This window comes from Rhea pennata, chromosome 2, assembly GCF_028389875.1.
Source record: "Rhea pennata isolate bPtePen1 chromosome 2, bPtePen1.pri, whole genome shotgun sequence".
Classification (NCBI taxonomy): Eukaryota; Metazoa; Chordata; class Aves; order Rheiformes; family Rheidae; genus Rhea; species Rhea pennata.
The window spans coordinates 13,857,066-13,883,936 of NC_084664.1; the positions used below are offsets into that span (position 1 = coordinate 13,857,066).

Sequence of the window (26,871 nt, forward strand, 5' to 3'; positions counted from 1 at the left end):
TAAACAGTTCACAGTTCTGCCCCATGGGGAAAAATCGCCTCCCCCTTTACACTCCAACAAACAGCTGGTAGTTTCTTCATTCCTTAGGTGACCTCAAGAAAACTCAGAAATGCCTTTTTTTTTTTAAAAAAAAAAAAGGGGGGGGGATTACCTAAGCCTTCAATCCTTGAATCAATAGCAATGTGAGTAAATATAGTGGGGGGGGGGGGGGAAGAGGAGGGGAAAAAAAGGAGAAGCAGCAGAATGGCTAGCAGATGTTTCCTAAAGAAGACATAAACAAGGAAAATGAGCAGTCAGATTTTCCTTTATAGTACAGTTTACAAATTCATTAAACAGGACTTCTGAACCGTTGCTGAGGGATTGTTTAAGTTGAAACATTCTTGATTTCCTGCTTAACTGACTCACTTGATAAGATGCACTCTAACAACATCATCGACTGTTGAATAGTTAACAAACCCTTTGGATCACATAAACCTGCGCAGCTGAGATGGTTCTTGACCTTTTGCATGTGGGTAATGATTACTTACATATCTGCAGGCATGCTGAAAGCTCTCTGTAATGTACTCAAGAAAAATAACACTGATATTTAAAACTATCACTTTTGTGTATTTCTGATACAGATATTAAAACTGTTTAAATTTTAATGACCTGCCTGTTTAGTTGCCTAAAGCCATTTCTTTTCCATCCATTTAATGAAACTACATAAGCTCTTCTTGTGATGTTTGAAAGATCTGAGTAAATGTAGGGAAGATTGGTATCGCCTGTGTTCCTCCTAGAAACTGGCCTTACTGAAGTCTGCAGCTTTTGTCATACTGTAAAAAATGTTTTTTTTTTTTTATTTATTTATTTTATTTTTTTATTCTGCTATGGGACTAATTTTCCTTTCCTTCCATAAAGGATTTTTAGCTGCAGAAAACCACTTGCTGTCAATGAAAACTTTACAGTAAACCTCAGTAGACTGCTAATTGGCTCAATAACTCACTTTTATTACTGGGATAATACTATACAGCTGGAAGTTGCCTAGTACACACACACATTCTCATATACCTAGAAGACAGAATAATCAGAATTCTTTAAAATAATCACAAAACAAAATTTGGTAAATTGGCAAGTGGCCTGTTCTGCATACAAAAAATAACGACAAACCCCAACAAATCCTTGGAAATCCGTATCATTACATGAAATAATGTAGATCATTTCAAAAGTTTGTCTGACACAGACTTGAGAATGTCTGTCTTAACCTCCTGAAATCACTGATACAGCTATACTTCTATCATGAAATAAGAATGTTAGCTCCAGCATCTTAGTAATATACAGCAAGTATCCTCTTTTCCTAGCCCAATTAATGGACAGTCAAAATCAGCTGAAATTATTGCATATTAAATATGAGACTGTATTACTGAACTCTGCAGATTTCAAAACAGTGTCTATATCACAATATAGCAACAACTATTTTGGATTGAATGTTTCAAAACATTAAAAGTTAATATATCATATCTGATTAGAGATGAGGAGATTTTTGAAGAACTCCTAAGAGCTACTTCAAGAAATGTTTAACAGGACATTACGTATCTTTTTATTTCTCTTTGTATCCTTTGTATGTGGAGTTTCTGTGTGAAGTTAAGGAAATTTGGCTTTGAATCTCTGCACATTCAACAGCAACATTTGGTGTATGGTTTGTAAACTTGTTTGTTATGTTTATAAATCCTTTTTAATGCTTCTAATGATCTTGAAAGACGTCATATCTCCCTTTTAGTGTAAATACTTTTGTGGTGTTGGCAGTCCCAGCTTTTCAAAAAAAGTATTGAAATCTTGTAAGGAATTAGACTATAGCTTTATTAAAACATCAAGATTCATGAAGTTCAAAAAGTAGCAAGCAATGCAAACTATTTTAAGTTTATACAAACAAAATAAGTATGATTTGGGACTGTTACTGAAGCCTATAATAAGGATTCTTTTTGTGAGATTAGTTATATATTATAATAAGGATGTTTCTGTAGTTGCAATGAGGACTACAGATGAAAGCATCTTCCTTCTCAAAGCAGGATCGATCTTGTTCAGTTGAGATCTGTTTCCTTGGTTCTTTCCCTCTTTTCTCCCCTTAATGTAAGATGTAGCTTCTGGCTTATTTAGACACTTTTTTTCGGTAAGAAGTTTACTGTTTAATTACTTATTTTTGTGAGTTGTCCCGACCAACCAGAAAACTTTGATAACCAGCAATATCTGAATGACCAATTTACTTGATAAAATAATTTCTACTGTCATCAACATCAGCTGCAGGCCAAAATATAGAGTGGTAAGTACCATGCATACTGATCTGTTTAACAGATGCACATGATGTATCCATGTTAGGTGACATCTTCCATAGGATGAAGTATTGTGGGAGTGGGATGTCAAATGTGAATTCCACAAAGGATAAAATTATGTAACATGGAATATAAAAGAAAGGAGGCTTCTTAGAAATTCATAGCTTTTTGCATATCTCCTCACAACTGTATGGTAAATTAATGCTCACTGTCACTTGTTTCAATCAGCAAAAGCGAAGCAAAGAAAATAAGCTGTCACATTTTTTCTTATTTTCAGTGTGAAGTTGAAAACATTTCTTGAGCTAATAAACTCGAATCTAGGACTACTGGTATGTGCTTGACTTTTTCAAACTGTATACTTCAAAGCGTAGAAGCTAGATAAGCTAACAGCTCATTCAGTGAAGTTATTGTGTCAGAGGAAGCATGTCTATCAAATGCTTGCTTTACAAATTTGAATAGATGTCGTTGTTCTCAGTAATGTCACCCACTCTGTGGCTGCAGGCATTGTTTGAACAGAGGGAATGTGAAGCATTTTTTTATTTTGTTCAGGGGTGCTTCACTGCTGGGAAAACAGCCATTCCTTCTTTGGATCTTCTTTATAAAAATGATGACACAAGCAGTATTGGGGAGACTGATTAGACAGCTGGCCAAAATGTTGAAAATCATGCTGATGATAGTTTAGCTACATGATCTTCAGAGTGGATGAATCCAAGAGTAAGAGAAGAAAAATACCATGACAATTAAATGTTGCTTGCAGTTTTCAGAAAAAAAATGGGTTAGAAGGCAGTATTAAAATTGTTGGGAACTACTATGGAATACATACTTGACTTTTTTTTTTTTTTTTTTTTTTCCCAGTTGCAAGTCCAGGTCCCACAGTGGCTGACTGCTGTTTCTCCATGGTACGCTAAGTCAGTATGTCACAGACATCTGCACTTTGCTGCAATCTGATTGTAAGATGAGCACTGACAGCCCAAATACATTCTTTGTTTCAGTTACATCAATACAGTCTGGTCCCTTGTGTTTATTTCAGCATTGAGTGAATTCTTTTGGTTATTTATAGGTCCTTCGGAGATTGTGTCAGTGGGGCGGGAGCGAAGCTCCATTAGCGGCGGAGTATTCCAAAGAGATCTGCTGGCTGGCTCCGCTCTGCTAGCTGTGTAAAAGTCGCAGCCGCGGAGTGGCCTTGCATCTCTGCTAGCGTAGAGCAGATGCTGGACTCTGCTTTGGGCCAACAATAAGAGGCCTCAGCCATGGACTGGAAGAAGAACTGTGATTCAAGGTTCTGTTTTTTCTGCCCCAGCTATCCAGGAGGGAAGTAATCTCTTTGACATATGATTCAGAGGTAGTGGTTTTATATTTTTCCTTTTTTTTTTTTTTTTTGGTTCTTTTTGTCTAGTGTTCTTGAGAAAAAGGTTGGGAGGGAAATAGCAAATTGTATGTAATGGGCAGGACTTTGCTTTACCAAAGTCAAAGTGCAAGAGACTACACAGCTGCAGTTCTTCCTCCGTTATCTGACTTGTCTGAAAAACCTTATAGCTCTGAGCCTCTTCATGTATCTGCACTGACAAATACCTTTAACAGACTGAGCTGAGTTTCTGTCAAAGCCTTCAGACCTCCATGGCTCCATTACAATTGCTCGAGATTCTCAAAGAGGAAGTTAAGGAAGTTAGATGGACAGGCACCGAGCTTTCTAGAGAAGGAAAGGCTAGTAATTTTGTAGGTTGATGAGTTCTTGATGAGATCTTTAACGTGGCTGTGATTTAATTGTATTGCTAATTAAACAGTAAGGTGTTCAGGAAATTTGGTAGGAGTCTCTTGGTTATTATTTAAATTGAAGTGAATGTAATGTAATAGATGCCACTGAAAATCTCTGTCTTATTTTGGAGAGGATTAGTAGCATCTTACATGTATCTTGCAAGAGACATTGGTCCTGATCCTTATTTTCATGAATGCTCCTTTACACACTTTGGCTAGATGAAAGACTCCTGATGTGGTCATATCTTCTCACTTTCTGATCTTGACAGGGCTTAGTCCGAGCGCAGTATCGTACCATACTGTTTTTGGGGTGCAACACTGTTGTGCTTCCAGTTCAGGGACTAGCTCATGGAATATGAGTTACCGCCCATGGAATAAATGAAGTCAGACCTATCACCTACACCATGAAAGCACCTCCATCTATATCCTGGACCATCTTGTCTTCAGTAGTGACACCTCTGTGCTTTTTAGCTATCCAGTATTAATCCGTGTATTAATTATCTGCCCAGTAGCCAGGATGAGCCCTCAGGAAGGTGCAGTGGATAGCAACCTTACTCTTCGCTAAGGACATACCACTGGGCTGCGCAGGAATGTGTGACAACACAGTCATTGATTGCAGATGTTTAATCCTTTAATTCTTGTGATGTAAAATGAGCACCGCTTCTGATTACCTACTATAATAACCTCTATGAATCCGTGTAAAAATAAGACAAACCAATGTGATGCCAACTTAGAAAAAAAATCTTTTAGCTGTGATGTGCATCATGATGGTTTCTGTAATTGCTTCATTTCTACTGCTTTCTTTTACACTTCACTTTCCTTGTCTCTCTAGCAGTTTCTTATGTGTGCCTAACTAAGGACAGCCTCCACATTGGTTTCCTTATCTAATGCTATATGTGGTTTAATACCTTTTTTGCTTTTAAGTTCTATAGTAGAGAACTGCTCTGAAGATTTTAAAGGGATTTTAATCACAAAAATCACTGTACATTTATCAAAACCAACACAGGCTTTGACACAAGAAGCCTGAAAGACAGAAGGCACTCTAATGATGTTCAGATTTAACTCAGTCTCTACAGGGACAGAGTAGAGACTGAGTTATTTTCTGTTGCAGAGTGGACACCAGCAATAGAAAATACTGTTTGTGTCTGACAATTAAAGGTAATTATTGAAAATGAAATGAAAGCTTCCATCTCAAATAACTAGAAAAAAAAATAAAGCCAGACTTTGGTACTATAGTTTCAGTTTCTATTTTTGTTTCCCTATTTCACTGCAGTTACCATGTCAGCACAACAGTGTTATGTTAGTGTAAGGATATGGAATAGAAACTCAGAACAAACATATTTATAGGAGATTTGTGGATTTGGACTAGTTCAGTCATTTTTGTTTAGGGAGCAGCAAGAAACTGCTTTATGAGAAGCTTTAGCAATGTTAAATATTTTTAAGCACAAAAACATATTTTCTAAATCTTTGCCTTGTATAGCCTCTGATATTCCAAACAGTTTTTCATCACTCTCCTGGTTAGATTATTTCACAGCTTAATATCTCTTTTAGATAATTTTATTCTTTATTATTTCTACTGCCCATTGCTGTGCCCTGATGGAAACAACCATGTGGTCATTAAGGGAGGAATTATATCACTCAGAAATCCAAAGCATAGATGTCTACAGCTGGGTGGCTGTTTCTGAGCTATCTTTAAAGCCAATGGAGAGGAAGAGACACCTTTAGAGAGTACTACCTCTAAAATATTTTAGATGTTTACTTAAGGACTGACTCCATGAAGCTTAGGAAACTGGACTTTGCATTCTGTATTGTAGAAGTTAATGAGTCTTATCAAAAGAAGTACATGCAAATCGCAGAGATGATGAGAACAATCTGTAAGGACGTTATGTGATACAGATTTGCAGATTTTATAGGAGCATGGTTAGGCTCTGTGTATGTTTCAGAATGCTGCTCAATGAGGAAGAAAGGACACTGTACACTTCGCACAGCTGGACCAGATTGCTCGTGTGGATGCTGAGATGATGAGGAGAGAGGCACTGATGAAAATAACATAAGTCATGATGCCAACAATTCACCATCACAGGAAATCTTTTAAAGACGTCTGTTTTATATAAGACAATAAGCAGGTATCTGCTGGCTAGGGAATACTGAATTGAGGCCTAACAAGAAAAAAAAATCATTCAGAAAACAGAAAAGTTGGGTTGAAATAATGAAAGAAAACAGGAAAAAGTTAGCATACAGGCAAAAACACGCTGAAAATATGACAAAGTGAGATGAGCTAAAATGATGTTGCTGCCCTTGGAAAATCCAGATGAAATTGGGTTCCTACTGGACCAGATACTGAATTAGCTTAATGTGAGAGACAGTGTCTGCTGCAAGTAGTTTGAAAACTAGATGTTTTCCTCAGTTTTCAAACTAATCCTGACATGTTTAAATTTACAGATACATTGACTGGAACCAAAACCAAAACTCTACAACTCTATGAGGCTTATTCAGTAGATAACCATCAGAGTAACTGGTTATTTCTCTTTCCCTTCTCCTGTTTGATAGTTCCCCTATGATTATTTCATTTGGTTCTTGCCTTCAGCTACCTGTGTATAATTATGGCAAAGACTGTTCAGGAATGTACTTGTAGGAGGTCAGAATGGCAGCCTGATCCCTAAATCAGTGACCAGCAAAAAGGACAACTCAGACAGTCATTCATAAGTTGCTTTTTGACATAATTATGCCTGGTTCTACTATACAAATAGTAGTGCTTCTATTGCAGTGCATTACATCAACAGAATTAAAGAACTGCAGATGATCTGGAGCATCACATCATGGACAGTGGAAAATATTCTGGCTCCCTACCACTTGCTACTAGTGAACCAAGAAAATGTGCAAAACTTACCATCTTTTTCTCAGGAGATTCCTTTCCCAATAAATTTATTACAACAGTGGTAACCCATTTTCAAGAATGTTTTGGATCATTCAGTCTGTCTAGCTCAGGCCTGTTTCTTCAGTATTGTACACAGTTACAACTGATGTCAATTCATAAGAAAACTAGGGACTTTTTTTCTCTTTAGGGCACAGAATTGGAATTCACTGAGAATGAAGGATCAATAAGGTGCAAAGTCAGAAAGCAGCGTTTGCCTGTGACAAATTATTCATTAGACAAAAGAACCCAATCTGGGCCCCATCACTAAGTGTTTAAGTGTACACATTACAAAATTACAGTGCAAAAAAATTTTAATGACGCAAATTTTATCAATGAATATATTGGTATATAAATATGTTCCAAATCACATAATTTCAATTTTTTAAAAAAATACTTAAAGAAATTCAATCAAATTCATATTTATCTAACTCAGACACCTGATTTTCATGCAGCTCTTGAATGGTGCAATACACACCCATTGAAGCAAATGATAATCTCTTATTTAACTCTATGGGAAAATATCTGGCAGTAACTGAATTAAGTTCTTCATAATCAGATCTCAGTGCTTAAAATTAAGATTCATCTCTCTCTAGATAAAATATAGAAGCACATGTAAATATTTACTTAAATGATTTAAGACTAAGCTTAAAATACATTCACATCTCACAGTAGAAGAATGGACTTCAGTACATGCTACGTGATGGGATGGATGAGTCCTTGATAGCCTGATAATGCATAAGGGTGCCAATTGTGCCAGAAAAATATATACTCTATACTTATCTTTTCTTTTTTTTTCTTTTTTTTTTAAACACTTTTTAACACTGTTTATAGAGAAATATTTAACTGCAAAAATAAACTCAGATAGTAAATACTAGCAAACAATAATCCTTCCCAACACAAGATCTAACACAAGTTTCTTACAATCTGGATAGATTCAGATGAAACTAGAGAGATATTCTTTTGTTTACTGTTATAATAAATCTTTCCTTTTGATCTCCAGCCTGCTAGTATCAATCTTTCCTGATTCAAGAAAGCATCAAAGGTTATAATAAGAGCTTAAATGTAGAAGATTGAAACCAAATAGCAGTAATGATACTGGGAGTCATTAAGAATCTGGAAATGATTTGGAGCTGAATGTATTAGGTATGTACAGAAGTTTCAGGTAAAGAAGTTGTGTTAATAACAGTAGTTTAATCATGCATGCATTTGTGAATTCCAAGGATTCTAGCATTGTTTCTGCTTTGGAATAGCTTTATGAAAGTTCTTTTGCTCCTGATCAAATGAAGCAGGCATAGAGTTGTGTCACTGAAACCCAAAGTCATTAGCAATATTTCCACTGACTGCCATGGTCATTAGATGGAATCCTCCTCAGAACCATTACCAACTCCTTTAGTTTGCAGCTGATGTGCATTTTCTTCTGTTTTTTTTTTTTTTTTTCCTCAGTTTCTAGGCTTATCTCTCTCTTACTGAGACTGAATTTTATCTACTGCAACGGAGTTCTCAGCTTCAATATGAAACATATTAAAGGAACAAACCATAAACAATTGCAGTTTACAGCAGGGTGTCCATAAGGTGCCCTAACAGAAAAACATAGAACAAAAAATAAGTGCAATAAAATAATAAAAGATCTGTTTCACTGATCGCTCACTCATAAAATAAAACCAAAACTAACATTTGGCTCTAGCAGACATGCTATATTCTTTTAAATGGCCGAAAGGACAAGAGGTGGTAATAATGATTAGTTTCTATAGCTGGTAGAAGGGAGATCTCAGGAGCAGCTCAACGTTTAGCCCATTAGTCCTTTTGATCTCTGTTTCCCTGGATGCCTGCAGGTGAGTTTTTTGCTTTCTCCAGAAGTTGGTAACCCTAGGAGTTTTGTCTCCATCTGTTTTCCTATCTCCCTCAAATATCATTGGTTCATATGTGAAACACTTGTTCTGCTGGATTTCTACCCAATAAATCTCCCGTGACTAGGTGCTTGAACTAACGGTATAGCAAGAATGTTCAGGACCAGATCCTAGACAGCCATAACTGTGTTTAAGGCCATCAATGGTGTTATCCTGATTTGCATCTACTAGAGAGAGTCAAATGCACTGTTACTGAGATGTTTCTTCACTAACGTCACTGATACACCCACCCCATATTCTACATTCTAATTGTGAGACAATTTGCTACTATTTCTTCCTGTTTTTTCTCGAAACCATGCAATAGAATGAAGTGCTGTTTTCACCTAATTTTTTATTCCTTCGTTTCATTTCATTCTCTGGAATGGCCTATACAAGCAAGGACATAGAATGGACTTCATGTTTGGATCACCAGGAAGGTCAGGAACAGCACTATTTGTAGCCGTCATTGGTGGCATGTAAAAATTGTGAATGATTAATCTCAGAACAACTTAAGTATGTTCCCCAAGTTCCTCTCAGGTTTGTCTCCCACATTCACGAGGAGCTGGAGTTTTAACCTCTGTATCATCAATTCCTTGCTATTTCTCTGTCGCAGCTGTCTTTCTTTAAAAACTGCTGCAGTCCTGAATTAGGCCATTATTTCATCCTTGAAAGTCAGTTTCCATTTACCCAGTTCACCACTTTTTGAAACTGCAGTAACTCATGATTGCTGGGGCCAGGGGGGAATTGTCTGAGAGATGTGTAATGCACTGAGCTAACGTGTAAGGGTAGAGTATAAAATTTAAGTTATAAATGAAATTGACGAGCAAAATTTTTCTCCACTTAGCTTTATTAATGATGCAATATTTTATTGCCTGTGCATAAAATTATTTACTGTCATTGTGTTTGGCTGTAATGCTGTTTCATAATTCAATGGGCTCTTTATAATTTTTATTTCCATATATCACTTTATTTCTATGCAGATTATTGTCACAGGGTATACTTGTGGTAAGTGTGTGGTCTTTCAGGAACAAACATAGGCAGATTGGCATTAAGCTGAAGAAGCAAAGTCTTAACTGTGGGCTTATTTTTAAGCATGTGAGTATGTGGCTGAACTAAATAGCTGTACAGGTTGTGCTTTGAGGGTGACTAAGAAAACTATACTTTTTTTTTTTTTTTTTTTTTGGTTGTAGGCGTAAACACATATCTGGCGATATTAACCAGCAATGTCTTTAAGCATTTACTTAATTACACAAGAAGTCCCACGGAGAGCAGAGACAATACTTGTGTACTTTAAATTAGGTATCGTCTGGTGGGTATGCAGGATCTTGCAGAATCAACACTTGTGTTTATATATCATTTATTAGAAAGTGTTCGGAGAAAGATAATGAGAGTGATCACAAGCAAGAAAAAGCTTTCAAGAAAAGAGATTGAAAAGATGAAATAGTTTGATTTAGAGAGGAGAATAAGAGCAAACATATCAAAAGTATTGAAGTATGATACTGAAGTGCTAGAATGAAGATGTCCCTTTTCTCTGACAAATAGTTTAACAACGTGGAACAGTAAGGAAAAAAAGACAAACTGGAAAATGTTATAAGGAAACTCTTTTTCTAAAGTGCGTAAATAGATGGCAGGATTCAATCTCAGAGGAAATGAGGCCAGTAACTCTAGGAAGTTTCTGAGTGAGACTCAATATTTACATAGGTAACAGTGGTACCTGAAATTATCGTAAATAATAAGCAAATTGTGTAAGAGTAGTTATCGAAATGACCATTAAACCTTGTGCTCTAGGCCTTTATTCACTCTAAATGAGAATAGTACTGTTGTACAAAAGCAGATGATATCTAACAGAAGGAATTGATTATATCACACCTGTCTGATAGATAGGTCTTAGACCACCGTCTCAGTTATCTGGTGATGACCAGATATGTCAAAGACAGCGATTACAGCGATTAACGATTACGGAGAGCTGCAGTATTTTATTCCGTATATCTAACCTAGTATGATAGTTCCAGTTCTTCTATGTACTTGTCCTTCAAAAAAGATATAGATTGAACATTCGGTGTATTGACTTGGTAGCTTTCTTGGTAGCTTTCAATGTGGTATATTGTTAGTTCAACAGATTATTCATTTGAGGGACTTCTTCAATCTTGTATTAAAAATAGTAAGAAAAAAAGGGAGAAAAGGGTAAAAAAGACATCTGATCTTTATTTATTTTCAATTCCTTGTCATAAACTCCCCTGAAAAGTTCGTCTTTTCATTGCAACATTTTTCAGCTTTAGGGACACCATCACTGAATATGTTGTTATTTTTTCACCTCTTGACTTTTTATTGATTTTAGTGTTTTTTTCTTTAAGATGGAAAATTGTTCACTATTTTCAAATCAAGGATCTTCCTAGAGAGACTTTTGCATTTTTCCAGAATCTTTCATCTTTATTACCATCATTCTAAAGAGAACAGAAGGGGATGATGGTCTTTATGAAGTCCGTAGTGACCAAAGCATAGAGCAGAAGTAGCATCGTGGAACTCCTCTTCTGTGGCCGTAAGTACATGGGCAGCATAAACAACGATGTGGCCTAACACTTATAGGCAATGCTACGTTATTGCTGAAATCCTCTTCCTGAGGCTTTTTAAAAGTGACTCAAGGCAGGCACCCAAAATGCCCAGATTACCAAAAATGTCATTTAGGTATATCTCTTTTCCTTGTTGCATGGCTTCAAGTGTGGATTACAGAAGTTAATGATTTGGTTGGCACTGGCATGCTCAGGAAGTAAGGTCAGTCCACTTCTCAGAACAGGCCACACACTATATGTGCATCTTAATTGTTTAATGTAATATTTCTACTTAATTACAGGAAATGTCACTTACTATATTGATGGTAGAATGAATACAGCAATGTAAATGACTGTACATTTTTACAATGAGAGAGAAAATGATTAATTATGAGATGGAATAAATTAACTCATACATCAAATGCTTCTAAGCGGTGTTAGGAGGTGGGGTAGGAGGTGCCTCTAGTTTAATCCTTCTGCAGAGGAAATTAGAGCCAAATTATATTAGAGAGTAAAGAGCAGAAATGGTCTCTATGGCCTAGGAGAGCATATAATAGTACCTAACATTTATAGACATGAATCGTGTCATACTGAAGTTTATATGCCATAAAGATCACTTCATTTATCACTATACTGTAGTTATACCTGAGACCAGTAGCATCAAAGCATGCTCTTTTACAAATTTTATTAGAAAGTATGAATTCAACTGTGACAGGTATAAACCGGCTGGAGCATGCTTGCAGGAGGAGGCATATATGTCTGAGAAATCGCATACATATATGCGAGTCGAGAGAGAAATCGCAATAGATTTCATGAAGTAGAACCTGCAAATTGAGGACTGTAGGTCAGACAGGGAAAATTTCTGGAAACTTGATCATAAGTGGTAAAGTACAAATATGAGTCTATAAATAATTTCTATACATTGTCCAGATATTTAAACTATGATATTCCTTGGAATGAATACTCTTTACCCAGGAATAAGACCAGTGCTTGCATTTCAGCCTTACTCTACCTGACCTAGATTTAGTCTTTCTTTCTTTGCTTTCATAAATAAATATTTGCTTCTTTCAAACCAGTTGGAGTTGCTATCCTGTTTTACAGATCAAGCTGTATTTTAGAAGGAAAAAAAAAAACTTTTATTTGCTTGTGAACCCTTGATGCAGCATATATTGTAGAGCTAACACCAGTCATCTCCAAGGCTCCGCGATGAACAGCATGACAAAAGCTTTTAACATTTCCCTTTCAAATTAAATATAGCTCTTCTTTAGGCCAAGGAACCACCAAAACTGAGGCATTGTTTATTTCTGGAAAGGAAAGAGGGACAGGGAAGACATGTTGGATCATTAGTGTCAAGGTTTTCAGTGTGGTAGTAAGGGAAAGGCCAAATGGCAGAAAAAGAGCTATTGAGGCTAGTTATTAGATATTCAGTTAGGATAGGCCTTGCTTTTATTTATTTTTGGTGAACTTTTTTCAAGAGAGATAATTTTCCTTCCCACAGAGAATGCAAAGAGTTTTAAAATTTCAACATCTGTCACAAAACGGATTTTTTCTTCTAGACAGCTGTACTACCAGCCAACATTAAATAAATATCTTTTCATATTCTTCCTCCTGCTGCATCCCTCACGTTTGTCCTATCCCTTCCCGATTCCTACTATACACCTTCCCCCCACACACACCTTTAATGGGATTTAGAGTGCTGCTAACTCTCCTGGCATCACACAGCCAGCAGAAATAGGCATAAGTCACTAATAAATGTTACATCCCAAAGCTACAACATGAAAAAAGATGGCCTCCTTCCCAGAAGCTGTGCGCTGAATATTTAAATTTGTTTGCAACCCAGCACTGAATGCTGTGTTGTCAGCCAGGGCACGTAGCTAAGTGCAAGTAGTGCAGACTGCAGTTAATTAGTAAGTTTGGTTTGTTAGTCTGTGACTACAGCAACTTTCTTCTCATAAAATATCTTTCATGTACATAGCTGGAAACAAAATATTCTTCAAAGAAGTTTTGTCCACGTGTTTAACTGTTCTTTATAGTGCCAAAATCTCTTGAATAAAAACAAATCCATGTTAGTGTCATCATGCAAGGGGTTTGAATTTCTTTATCACATCTCACTATTATCTAAAGATTTCCTCGAGTGTATATTTTCTGTAGTATGTTTAATATGTCCTTCTCATATAAAATTTTTTTCTCACATATGCACACATACATACACTAGGACTTTTAGGTAGTTGGTATAGTGAATAAATTGTTAATTTCTTGTATATACTATAGAGGAATTGAGAAATTAAAAAAATCATGTCTTGTAACTAAAATAATAGGAAAATGCTTATTAATCACGTAAACAATTTGGCAACCAAGTCTTTAGTTGTGAAATCTTAATAAATGGTTAAATATTTTTGTTTTATATAAAATACTAAACTTTTCTGGAAAAAAAAAATCTTTCTGTATATGAAGCAATGGAGCAAGACTGACAGTGCAGAAGACAGGAACAATGCCTGAAGTAATATCCTTTTGCCCTCATTCATGAGAGCTTCTGAAATACAACCTGCTCAGGATTTTGGATGGTTCTTTTTGGCCGCTGTTGAAATGCCTTTGTCCTCATTTGCTTTCTTCACATATACCAAAATAAATGATATTCAGCTTCACTGGAGTCAGTGAACCTGCACGGATGTAAAAGTGATGGGAGAAGAAAATTAAACATTTTAAAACGGACTTACTAAAGTACCCTGGTAAAGGTGAAATTAGTAAGTCTAGTCTGTTAATCACTTGTCAAAGTCTGACGTTATATAAGGCCTCCGCAGCTGGAGTCATCTATTGTCCAGACAAGGATAATCAGCAAATCCAAGTTTATAAATTGTTGACTGGAGACAATGGTGCAGAGATAACCCAGGAGAGGTTCTGAAAGACTTCACTGGAGTTTATTTGCATTGCAATTCTGCTGGAAGTCACAGAAGCTTGGCTTCCTACCTAGTTACTGCCATTTATTTTTGATATGCCCCAAAGCATCCGTGACACTTATTAAAATAGAACGGTGTCTAGGCAGCCATTAACGCTACTGTATCTTGTTTCAACAGTTGCTCTATTTTAAGAATTTCTACTTTAAGAAGTGTATATCTTCAAACCTGCTATATCTGTTGATTCATGTAGCTTATGAAACCTATGAGCTAGATCCAAAAAATTACATTTTAGAAGGGAACTTATACAGCTTCCAATGTCCAGTTAGTGTTGTGGCTTAGTGGGCTGTTGTTTTCATTTCTGTAAATTTCTTTCTACCTTTTTGTTACTGCCAACAGGATATACTTGCTTGTAATCTAAATAATTCCACCTTACTAATCTATGTTATGTACCTTTATTTATTATATATAGTGTCTTTATATACTTTTGCTCTAAATGTGCCTTTTTTTGCATTGTGTCATTAACTATGTAAGAATTTCCTTTTCATCTCATTTTTGTGGCAAATACTCTTTCTGCAATTTTGGATGTGAGCCAGGCATGTTAGAGTGAAAATTGGAGCTGTTCACTCCTCAAGCCTGCCAATGTTCTCACAACAGCGAATATTAGTTTATAAATTACCCCAGGGAGAAATGCCAGTCACAGAAAGCTCAAGAGAGCCACAGGAGCCAAATCACACCTTTCTGATATTTCGCTTCCATGAGCGTTTACATTCAAATGTAAACAGTGTTTACATTTAGAGCTGTATTCAGAATTATAAAAGACTTCTCATGCTTCTTGGTGAAATAGGTCTGTCTGATATATCTATTTCTTACTGCCTAGCTTACATTGTATTTTATTGGGGAAAAAGATCTGGTGGGAAATAAGCCAATCTGCCTAATTATTCCTGACCTATCAGAATATAAGCATCAGTGGAGGAGCAAACGCAAGCCTCTCTATGCAGCTTGTTTCTGTTACTGGTAATGTAGTTTGCTTCTCACAAAGAAGCAGAATTTGAACTGATGAGGATTTTGAAATGATGAGTCTTAGTCCCAGAAACCGACAGTATGGTATGATAATGCCATGACGCAGAGGATACAACTCGGAGAGTATAGGTTGTAATGAAGTACGTAAAAGGACAGGAAAATATATCTTCAAAAGTAAAGTGTCAGACTAAAAGGATACATTTCCAGATCATGCATGTCACCCTGTAAATCACTGCCATTATACCAGCCAAAAATCTGCTCCACAACAACTGTTTGATCATAATTGTGTTGCCAATTTCTAATTCTTGTTTAATACTTCATATTTCCTATCTGCATGCTTTTATTGTACTTTGCATGATTATGTTGTTTATGTCCCTACTTTCTTCTTGTTGAATACACTGGAAAAGCAGTTATTCACGCAAAAGGTTCTGGCCCAAGTGTTCTGGACACTTCACAGCAAAAAGAAATGGTACAGACAATGACCCAAAGGCCTTACAGTGTAATTAGATTTCTTATTAGAGGATGAGGTATAAACTCATTCATTTGCATTAAAATTGTTTGTCAGAGGTTTTCTAAGTGTTTAGTATTTTCTGACCCTGAGTACCTCAGAGTGAATATAAATTTTAATTCAGCTAAAGTTTTTACTCATTTATGCCGGCTTAGTTTTTTGTTCTGAATCTATATACAGAATGCAACTGAAACGTAGTTACCACTGGAGAGGAGTCACGCGGACAGAACTGCCTATGCCCCTTCTTGAGACTAAAGGGCCATACAACAGGGACTAGCGACATTTTAACTTCTGTGGGGGAAAGAAATCATAGGAACAGTTCTGGGAGTAGTGGATCAACATGGGTTTGTGATCCTCTTTGTGGAATAAAAAGAGGTGACAGGGTGGAAAATGACATTATAAGAAGTAAGATTTGCCAAGTAGAAAGGAGAAGAATTGGGTTGTGACTTGAAGATAATGACAAGATTTAAAGACGAACTAGAGGAAGAGTTTGAGGATGGGAGAGGGATATTGTCAGAGACCTGGGAAAGGAGGATGTTCTTAGACTTTGGACCTTCCAAAATATTTAGCCATTTACTTTTTTGAAGTTACACGGTTAACTCTCATTGATTCGCATGCCCCTCTCCACCTGCTCATGGATACTCTTTCTACCCAGCTCCAAACGTCCACTGGCCTTCCCAGCTGATCCCTGCTCCTCCCGGCTCCTTTGGGGCAGCCTGAGGATGGGCGGCAGCACAGGATACCTGCTATGATGAGCGTTAGCTCGATTCCTGCTACTCCCCTAGCAGAAGGAGAAGGAGCAGGAGCAGGAGCCCTTCCTTGCTGCGCTGCCCCACACTCCCTCAGCCCCGGGACATGCTTTCCCACCCTCTAAGCCTGACTCCAGCGGTGGGCCACCGCAGAAGCCACGGCAGAGCCCTAGGGACGCGGGGGACGTGTGCAGGAACTGTTGCTCTAGAGAAAAGCATTTTTCCACATTCCCTATGGAGGGCTTTTGTTTGTTTATGTTTAGATAAAAATCTCCTCAATTGTTTTTGAATGATAGGTTTCTCCCCTCGGACTGGAGAAACACAACCCTTGTGAGACAGAGGTAGAGGAAAGCAGCTGGCATTCGTAAGCTGCTATTTGGCATGAGCAAAGGACACTGAGATAAGAAAGTCTAAAAGAAAGGTTTCTGTTCTCGCCATTACGGCACTGATTATGCTGAGATGCAGGATGGGCATGGGGGAGGCTGGAGAGCGCGAGAGGGGGCTGTGACGCAGCGCGATCGCAGATACATCACGCACCGGGGGGAGTGTATCCACCAGCCTTCTTCGCACCCAACTAAACTGAGCTGGAGTAATGTTTCCTCTTTTTGTTTTCTGATTAACTGTGTACCTTAATATTAAAGCAGGTCAAAAGCAAAGAGGGAGAGGAATGGAAAAACATACAAATATTGGCCATTTTTATGCTTTTTTCAGCTTGACAAAATTCTGGAAAACAAGATTTTATCAAAATCATAAAGGTCTCAATTGTTTGAGCAGCTCTTAGCAGATTAGCAAATGAAACCAAAGAAGTTTTCAGACTATAGATTTCCTGCTTTTGTTTTTAATTTTTATTTTTGAGATATGTGGCATTTTAGTGAGACGAGGTCTGTTTATGTTTCTTCTTATTTTCTAATACCTACTTGGAAAAAAAAGACTGAAAATAACTATCACAAATAGAAACCTTGGCCAGGCCCCTACACAGGGTTTATTTCTTGTTTGATAAAAGTCAATGGAAAACTCGTATCAATGTCAATGCTTGGGGGTTTTTTGTTGCATTTATCATGCTCGGATAGACAGGTGGTAGATAGAGCACTACACATGCCTGGAATATTTTTTTCCTTGAAAAAAGTGACAGATATTAACAGACACTATTACAGTAACAAAATACTTCAGCATTGATTTCCAAAAGATCTTTATAGTCTCCATTAATCATGAATGCACAACATGTAATTATAATTTATAATATACACATTATTAGAATAATAATTAAAGACAGATTTTTTCTGAGATTTGTATTGCCTTTTCTTTTAGAATTGAAATGATTAGCACAGGTTGATGGATTTTGAAAAGAAAAAAGCATTCATAGAGTGAAGAAAAGGATCAGTCCTACATTCTGTATTAACTTAACACGGATAAGCTTATGTTTAATTTAGGACAACTCATTTGAAACAATCCATTTGAGTAAAAAAAAAAAATCCTTAAGTGGATTAATTATCTCTGTAGAAAAAACAGGAGCTTAAATCCATTTGGTATAGGATCCATAAATGATCCTAGAAATGAAATGGGAATTTTCTAATGATTACTTTAAACTGCATGCCTTAGATGAAAATAGCCTTCATATCTTCTGGACCATATCAATCAGAACAGCAGCATGGTCTTTTAACTGCTGAATACAGAAGAAATTCAAAATCTGCAGCCAGTTCATTGTATGATGATCACCCTGAAGACAGCACATCCCGTCTGAGCTGCTGGCTTGTTGCTGCTTCCTGTTCAATGCCTGGATGCAAGTGTTCACGTTCCTTGATAATGTACCAGCATGGGCAGGACTTGAGCGAGTCTTTCCGTGCACCCACGGTAAATGTTGACCCTAGTAGCCGTTCTGAGTTAAGTAAAACAATCCAAGAGAATCTCAGGTAACTGGAGGTCACACAGCTTTCCTGGAAAACTTGGACATTTGCCCAGCAGGCTTTGAAGTGTCACCCGGCATGACCCTGAATGCCAAGTTCAAAACCCAGCGCCTGCCTTCTTCACCACCAGCCAGCTGAGCAGACGGCAGAGCTGTACACCATGGCCAAAATACATAATGGAACAGATCCTCATCCTATGTAAATAAGGAAATAACTATACTACAACCATGCCAAATGACTCTAATGAAGGCTCTGGGACAGAAGAACTCAAAGGGCATGTCTACATGGCTCACACCAGTGCTGTATTATAGGTCACTGAGCTAATTTCAAATAATTTGGTGTATGGGACAGTGAGATTCCATATTGTGATATTAACTTGGATCCCAGAAGCTTCTCAAATTGCCAGTTCACTTGGCTAAAACACAGCATGATTATGGCTATGTATGTGTACCCTGCAATATTGTGTGATATTGCACCCACAGTCACTCAGATTTACCTGGCGACAGCAGCACTTAGGGGTTTTGTGCCCTCATCAACATGTGCGGGTTTTTTGTTGGTTTTTTTTCCCCCTTTTTTGTGGTTGTGCCTGAACAAAAAGATCTAGAGATGGAAAGAGCTGGTCAGTGACATCCCACTCTGTCTTCTTACACAGCAAAACCTTCTAAGGCAAATAGTAGATCATTGTGGGGAAAATTATGTTATAAGCGTTTTTAAGCAGTAGTTGTAAATTTCCAGGATTTTCAGAATTGCAGCTTTCAGAAGCAACTTGTGATAAATGTGACTACCCCTGGGTACCTCCTGTACTGATGTACAGGGTGTTTCCATAAGTCAATGCTGAAGAAAGGCTTTTTTTTTAAGTTTGTCCCTTGAGAGAGAGCAATCCAGTGGGTTTATTTGTTTTATTATGCTCACTGCTGCTTAAAAGAAGACAAAATGTGGCGAGTAGCTCATTAAGAAAGAGAGATTGGATCTGTGTTAATATGCAAATACTAATCCATTAGGACCCTGCTCGTACACCAATCAATCAATCAACTCATCTGTCTCTGTATTGTTCATGCTTTTAATCACTCTGCTATGCATTAATTAATAGCATGCCTAGTTGAAAGGAGAAAAGAAATTTAGCATTCCTTGGGGCTTACATGTACAAATATTTAATATTCGGCTATGATTCCGTGATTAAGATGTATCCTATAGCCAAAGATAACACAGGGATTTACAGAAGCTGAGATACAGGGCAATTTCATTTTATATCAACTATTTCATACATATTTTTTCTAAAGCACTTTATAGAGTAAATCATTATATGTAATAGATAGATATATGAAAAATAAATTCAGTATTGTGGAAAGAGACAGAATTCAAGGGGATACAATATATTTTTTCCCATTGCTATTTTAGAGGTATCTGTGGGCAAAAATAAACCTGAGGCACATGCACACAGTCCCACTAACTTCAAAAGAAATTCTACAGAAGATGTGATTTTAACTTCAAAACTCAAGGAGATAGCAATAGGCAGAGAAACTATTCTGCATAAAAACAATTTTTCTTAACAATAGTGACTTTCTATTAAAAGGAAAAAAAGAAATCACAGTAAGGGTCACAATAAGGAAACAAAAAATATTGACTGGACAAGAGATTTGCAATGGGACATGCAATTGGGAATGGATATAGAGGTGTGTGGATTTACTTGAGGACAGGAGAAGACGAACTTTCTGAATATCCTAGAAGATGGGCAAATGCCATATGCTGGAGTTTGAGGGTGTTGTAGAAAGAGGCAGTGCAGCAGTCAGGGTGAGAGCAGAACAACATACCTGAGAATTTAAACAAAAGTGATGGTCGTAGAGGATGTCTGAGGTGGGTTAATTAGAGACAAGAAAAACAGGAGCTGAGGAAAGTTCAGGATCAAGGATGAAACCAAGGCGACCAAGAGGGAGAGCAAAATGTGAAGTCAGATTCAGAAAAGAGTCAGGAGTGACTGCGTGGGGTGAAAGGCTGTTCCTCTGCTACATGCAGAGCTCCCCGTTTCTCTCCTTCACATGAATATGGCTTTTGCTCAGGTAAGTTATCCTGATAATTTCATTTTCTTTCATATCAACCATCAGTTTCAGAGAAGAATCTGTGCCTGAATTCGGGCTCACAGGCGCAGCGGTTTGCAGACTTCAGTCTGATCTGACTGCCAGTTTCTCAGCCACCCTGGGCCTGGGAAACTCTTGGTTTCAGAGCAGTTTTGGTGCCCTGCTTGCACCGCTGGGACTGAAGGGTTCCCGCCTCTCCTTGCGGGTAATGTGACCATTACGCGAGTGATCTCTGTGCGTTAAGACAAGCACGTGGCTGTCTGAGTCTTTGCATTTTCTGCCTACTTTGTCTTCAGTAATGTAGTCAAAGGAGGCTAGGAAAACCCATGCATTATAGACTGCTAATTCTCTGCACACATCTGCCTTGTTAAGTATGACTCACCGAGCTCAAATTGCAAAGGATTTATTCATCTGAAATCCTGAAGCTTTTACTGTAACAGACGGAAAATGACTGATCCTTCACTTAAAGGATTGCTTGCCAAAGTGTTACCATACAAGGATTTCTAGGTATATGACTATTTCCATAGACATAGCATCAAGTTATATTTTATTAGTGGATTTGTGCTGAGTAATGTGTGTGCAGGGCTGAGATACTATCTATAGTTGTAAAAAAAAACCTTATTTTTATATTGTTTCAGATTATACTCTTTTCTTTTTCTCTGAGTTTTTGTGTTTTGTTTATATGGTCTATCTTGGGACGGTACTTGAGAATCTGTTCAAAAGCAGCATGGACAGGTAAACTAAGCAAGGGCACGACCTCACCATTTATAACTATAGTCCTACAACTAATTTACTGTTTATTGCTCATATTACTTTCTCTTAATAATATTAATATATATTCTCTTAATAATACTAATATTTTTGTTTCCTCGTAACACTCTTTGTAGACACAGAAAAATCATTTTGTCCCTTTCCTGGGTAATATTTGTTCTGACGAGCCTGAAAATAAAACCCAAGCCAGCGATGTGCAAGTATGGAGAAATGAAGGGACTTGCTCAAGGTCACCCTGCAGGCAACTGGCAAAGCTGGGAATAGATAAATACTACGAGAAGTTGACTGAACACTGTGGAAATGCTAGGGACCAAAGCATATGTTTTAATTTGAGGGGATTGTTGGATATTATAAAATAGACCTAGATGAGTAATTAAATCTGTGCTCTAACCAACTGTATGCCCTGTAACACTCACAATATACCAGGCTTGGGGGAAAAATGGTGACACAGAATAGATCATTATCTGGCTGCTGTTGAGCAGGAGCTGACTGTTGGGTAGTTCCTGAGCAGATGTGCTGACTGAAGACAGAATTCCCCACTCTACGCTTTGTGCGCTCCATTACTGCTCCCACAAAAGACTAAAGAGCCTGCTAGCAAGAACTGGCTAGAACATATGTAAGTATTTGCTGGTGAGAAATTGTAAAAACACATTAGCTTGTTTTTGGAAATTTCTGTAGGCTTTCAAAGGGAAAAAAAAGGAGGAGAAAAATATATTTTTTTCAGCTTTTTCATTAAAATACTTGGAATTCAATATTTTATGTAAAAAATGAGATTACAAGAATGTAGAACAGTTTTATTTTTAAAAAATCCTTCAATTGAAAATGTTTGATCAGCTCTAATTTTGAACATTATGTAAACCTCAACTCTTTCCCAGTTGTAGGAAGATGAGCTTGTTAGCAGCAGCCATGTGGAGTAAGTGTCTAACTCTTCTTGAAAACCACTGTGCTAATGTGATGAGGAGTGGCTGCAAGATTCAGGAATCATTCCATTTATTAAAAGCCATCATTCACTTACTGACAGGAAGGACAAACAAGTTATTTGGGCAATAGCCCAAGACTTGAAAGGCCTGGCACTCGTTCCTTATTCTACCTCTGTGCTGTAGGCTGAAATTCTCAAAAGTATTTAGAAGCTGAGCTGTCTTTTTGTTTGTTTGTTTGTTTGTTTTTAATTTACCATCCATAAACTCGGAATTTCAACACTTCCTTGCTTCATATGGAATATTGAGTGGAAAGAGCACTTGAGGATTGTGGAGATGTATGGCCAGAAAAACTAGCAAAACATCCAAGATTCTGTTGCTACGGAATATTAAACAGGAATTCTGTGGGTAGAGAAGATATTGTATCCAATAGTATTCCAAATGCTGGTGGACAGAGGAAATGAATAAATTTGAACTCATTTATCTCAGTACCGTTTAAAAGATTTGGACAATAAGTTTTCACTGGGAGAGGACAAAAATCAGTAATGGAAGTTTTATTTTCAAGATCTTAAACAGGAAATTCCAAACAATGGAAAGTTTAAAACATTAAATCCAGCACCAAGACTATGACTGTATTTCCTTTCATACATATTTGTTTAGATATGAAAGGAGTGAAAAATATTTATGGCTTTTTTTTCATTGGTAAAGGCAACATTTTTTAAAAAGTCTTAAGGCATCTGGTCATGGATGTGTTTATGCATAGTTGAGGCCAGATAGACTACAGATTTTATAGGTTTGTATATGGAAATACTGCAATTGCATAGTTATCTGTGTCTATCTCTCCTGCATTCTTAGGAAGAGAGAACTGCAGAACTAAGCACTTCTGACACTTGAAGAATTCACCAAGAGACATTCCCCTAACCCTGTGATTACTTCTATCTGTGCCTATAAACATACTGTAAATCATTATGGTATGGGAAGTTGTCTCCTTGCATTGAACGTAGATAACAGATGACATTTTAAACAAGAGAAAAATGAAGTCCTCCTGCTCCTGACATTTTCACCACTTCTTTTCTTTACTAATTTTCAATGTCAGAGACAGTTTGTGCCAGAGTGCTAAAGTGTTGCTTCCATAGATTTGCAAAGTGAATTAAGCTAGTCATCCATCTCCTCTGAAGAGAGTATTGATATGCTCCTAGCTGTGTGTGAGGGATGAGAGAAATAGCTTTTCAGGGGCATGGTATTGGTGATTATATTTAAGCAGTAATAGTTAGTCTGCTGTTTTTCAAAGAGATTGTATCCTCACATAGATTTTAGCTTTCTCTCTCTGACAAAGCTGTGACTATCCATTCAAAACTAAGAGAAGAACGGAGTAGCATGTTGCCTTGTACCCAAGCTGCGTCCCTGCCCCTTTGCTTTATCTCCCAAATCTGTTTGGCTGGATCATCACCAGTTAGCTACAGAAATTTGGAAATATGCTAATGAAAGGCCTGCAGAGAACCAAAGCCCTTTCCAGTCACCATAAATATATTGTCCCCAGGAAATTTGTCTCCAGCATATTTTTATGTACTAGATCCGTGATGCTTCATGAGTCACCCATGAGAAATCCAAAGCCACAGCAAAAATCTCTCTGGACTATGCTACCACTGTGTCATCAAAAAAGATGAGTGAAGTTTCTCAAAACTGGAAATCCTACAAAGAAAAAGTAAATAAATAAAAGTATGTATATTTTTAATTCTTTTAATTAATTCCTATTTTTAGGACTCCCAAGTTCACATTTTTCAGTTTTATTTCACAAACTAAAGCTAGAAATTTGTATTAAAAAATGAAGTGGAGATGCTCTTCTTTTCCCATGGCTCCAGGAAATGTGACTTCAAAAAGGCCAGCCCTGATGTCTCCAGTATTTCGATATCTTTAGTGGTAAATTGCAATCATGACTACTGACTCAAATGGTCTGTTTTAAAAATTAAATCTGAGGTACTGTGCTCAGGAGTGGTTTTTCATGTGGAAATACTTTTAAATAGACAAAGATACTTCTAGGATTATTAAAAATTGTCTTATAAGTCATGTTTTGGGGGAAATAAAAGTATTTGCACATGATAACAATGAGACACCAACGTGGGCAACAACAACCTGAACTCCACCAGCTGCTGAATAGTTTTTTATCAGTCCTACATTTTTGTGTATAGATCTTAAAAAAAAAAAAAAAAAAAAAAACGGACGGAGGGCCAAAGCAGGCAAGTAGAGACACTAGCTTAGTAATCTACCCAGCTGAGCACTGGCCTGGGACTTAGTGTACTGGTGTCTGAGTCCTTGTTTGACCTCATGAGAGATCTTGAACAGGTCACTTTCTGCCTGCCTCGCCCCCCTGGCTTTTGCCTTATTTATCCTATTTGTAAGACGGGGTTAATGATCTTGACTTCTTTTGTAAAGTGTGTTGAGATCTGCCAATGAAAACTGTCACAGAAAGAAGCCAGGGATTGTTACAGTGACCGCAATAGTGATTCCCAGGGCTCTGGAAATAGCGAAGACAGTTGGTATCAACCCAGAAAGAAATCTTTTCACTAGATGGGCACTCCAAGGATACAAAAATAGCAATTGCAGTTCTTGGGGAGCAAATCTGTTTCTCCTTCTATTTGGAGGTTAGCAGCATTTTCTATGCCTGACCAAACAAAACCTCATAGTGAGGGTATATATAATGTTTTGCTGAATCATGCTTTTCAATGCTGGGAACTGACGTTTTGTCTAATTCCTTGCTGGAGCTGTTGGAGCCCATTGCTGAATTTGCACTTCGCTGCTGAGCCCCATTCTTAGAGGCAGCTAAATTAACTCCCTAATTCTTCTGGTATGGTCTAGGCCTGCAGGTCTGAATATTATCCCTTACCTTTATCTCTGATAACCACTGCAGTGTCACTTTGGTTAACACTTAACTCAATTTCCTCTTTTCAAGTAAAATTCACCCCGGAGCTTTGTGTGGTGGAGCCACACCACAGAGTAGTGAAGAAAGCTGCAGCTGAAATGCTTCTCGATGGCTTGAAGAAATCGTCGCTGAACCGAGCTCCCATTCATTCGTTTTTCTTCAGGTCTGTCTGCAGCCCCCAGCACCGACGTCAATATGTCTTCCTGAGCAAGCTTGAATCCATCCTCCAGGATTTGTCGCTACCACAAAATTGGCAATATTTTGCCAAGGATTTTAAAAGAAAGCAATGCCACAATTTTACCACAGTGCAAATATGAAACGAATAATAGAAAGAGACCACGGCATCAATAAACATCCTCTGCCAGAAAAAGTCTTTCTTAAAAAAAGGGAAAAACTTGCAGGCAATTACATTGGTTAAATTACAACCTTGTTAAGTAACCGCACTGACTACAATGAATCAGGGAGCAGTGCAGGGTTTTTGTTAGTAGGTTGTAGCCCCTAGCGACGACCGACTGATTAATACCGAAACTGCCTCCTGCGCAGGGACTCTGTGCGGGGAGCTGGACTGGCGGGCTGCTCGCACAGGGCTCCTGGAAAGGCCGAGCTCACTTGCAGCACGGCAGTTTCAGTCTGACAGTGGATCAAAACATACTGGCTTAAAAATTAACCAGAGGGAGTCTGACCTGGCTTGGGAAGTTTAAGACATTAGCACACATAACAGGATTTGAATCGCTTCCACAGTTCTTGTTGTGTTAGCTGTGGAACTGGATCTCCACGTTGTGTTTGGGGACTTTTTTTTTTTTTTTTTTTGTCTAGTGCTTCCCTCTACTCTCAATTCCCTCTCCCCTCCTCTCCCCTTTCGTAAAAATTTCCTAATCAGGATGCTTTTCTCATTACAATTTCTGAGAGTCTGACATTAAAAAATGTTTTAAAATTCATAGCACATTGCCTGATGCTAAACTTTGCTCAATAATAGACCATTAGTTTACTTGCTGCATGACTCTCTGAATAGTTTGTACCAGTAAATATAACAAACTCATGATAATTACTATGTGCAACATGTTTGCATTCGAACATGACCTTGAACTTACTTCTCAAGCATTTTAGAAATGCCAGTTATTTTCATGATCCCTGTTCATTACTGAAAGGAGTTTCTGGGTCTGAATTGTGTAACTTACTTATATCTATTAAAAATGACACAGTAGAAGTATTTTTATTGTTTTAAACTTTTAAAACACTCTTAAATCTCAATAGCCCTCTGAGTCATGCAATCTTGTGACCACCTTGGCACTTTTCCAACCCAAAGGTCTATTAAAAGCTTTGACAAAAGAAACCCTACTTTAATTCAGAAGCAGTGACATGATCAGCCTGTATGTTTGTTAACACCCTGCTAAAAAATGATGTAGTCATACAGCAAAACATTTTTCTGGGAGGTATATATTCCTAATTAAAAAAAAAAAAAAAAAAAAGACATTATGTTATGTGGAAATAAATGTGATCAGGTCTTCATCTCTGGAAAACATCCACAGCAAATGAAGGTGTTACAGTGATATAAAACCTGCCTTTTGAAACACCTGAGCATAACATTGAGCTGTTGGTTTGGTTTGGATCAGCCTTGCCATAGCGAATGCTAATAGCTGTGCGATGCCCTCTCCTTTCCTGGCATTTGCCCCCGGTGTAGCAGGAGGGCAGCTGGG

At 37.6% G+C, this 26,871-nt stretch overlaps 1 long non-coding RNA gene across 3 annotated transcripts; it reads left to right on the forward strand.

Moving 5' to 3' along the window:
- Window positions 1–3,431: 3,431 nt before the first annotated feature.
- Window positions 3,432–26,598, forward strand: LOC134135982 (uncharacterized). 3 transcript variants are annotated; one of them, XR_009957397.1, is made up of 5 exons: window positions 11,325–11,403; window positions 21,454–21,953; window positions 23,110–23,225; window positions 23,828–23,973; window positions 25,205–26,598. It is a non-coding gene; the product is annotated as an uncharacterized LOC134135982 (long non-coding RNA). The 3 variants fall into 3 exon arrangements; XR_009957396.1 differs by lacking the exon at window positions 11,325–11,403 and adding an exon at window positions 3,432–3,648 and having other exon boundaries at window positions 21,764–21,953; window positions 23,110–23,973; XR_009957395.1 differs by having other exon boundaries at window positions 23,110–23,973.
- The last annotated feature ends 273 nt before the right edge of the window (window positions 26,599–26,871 follow it).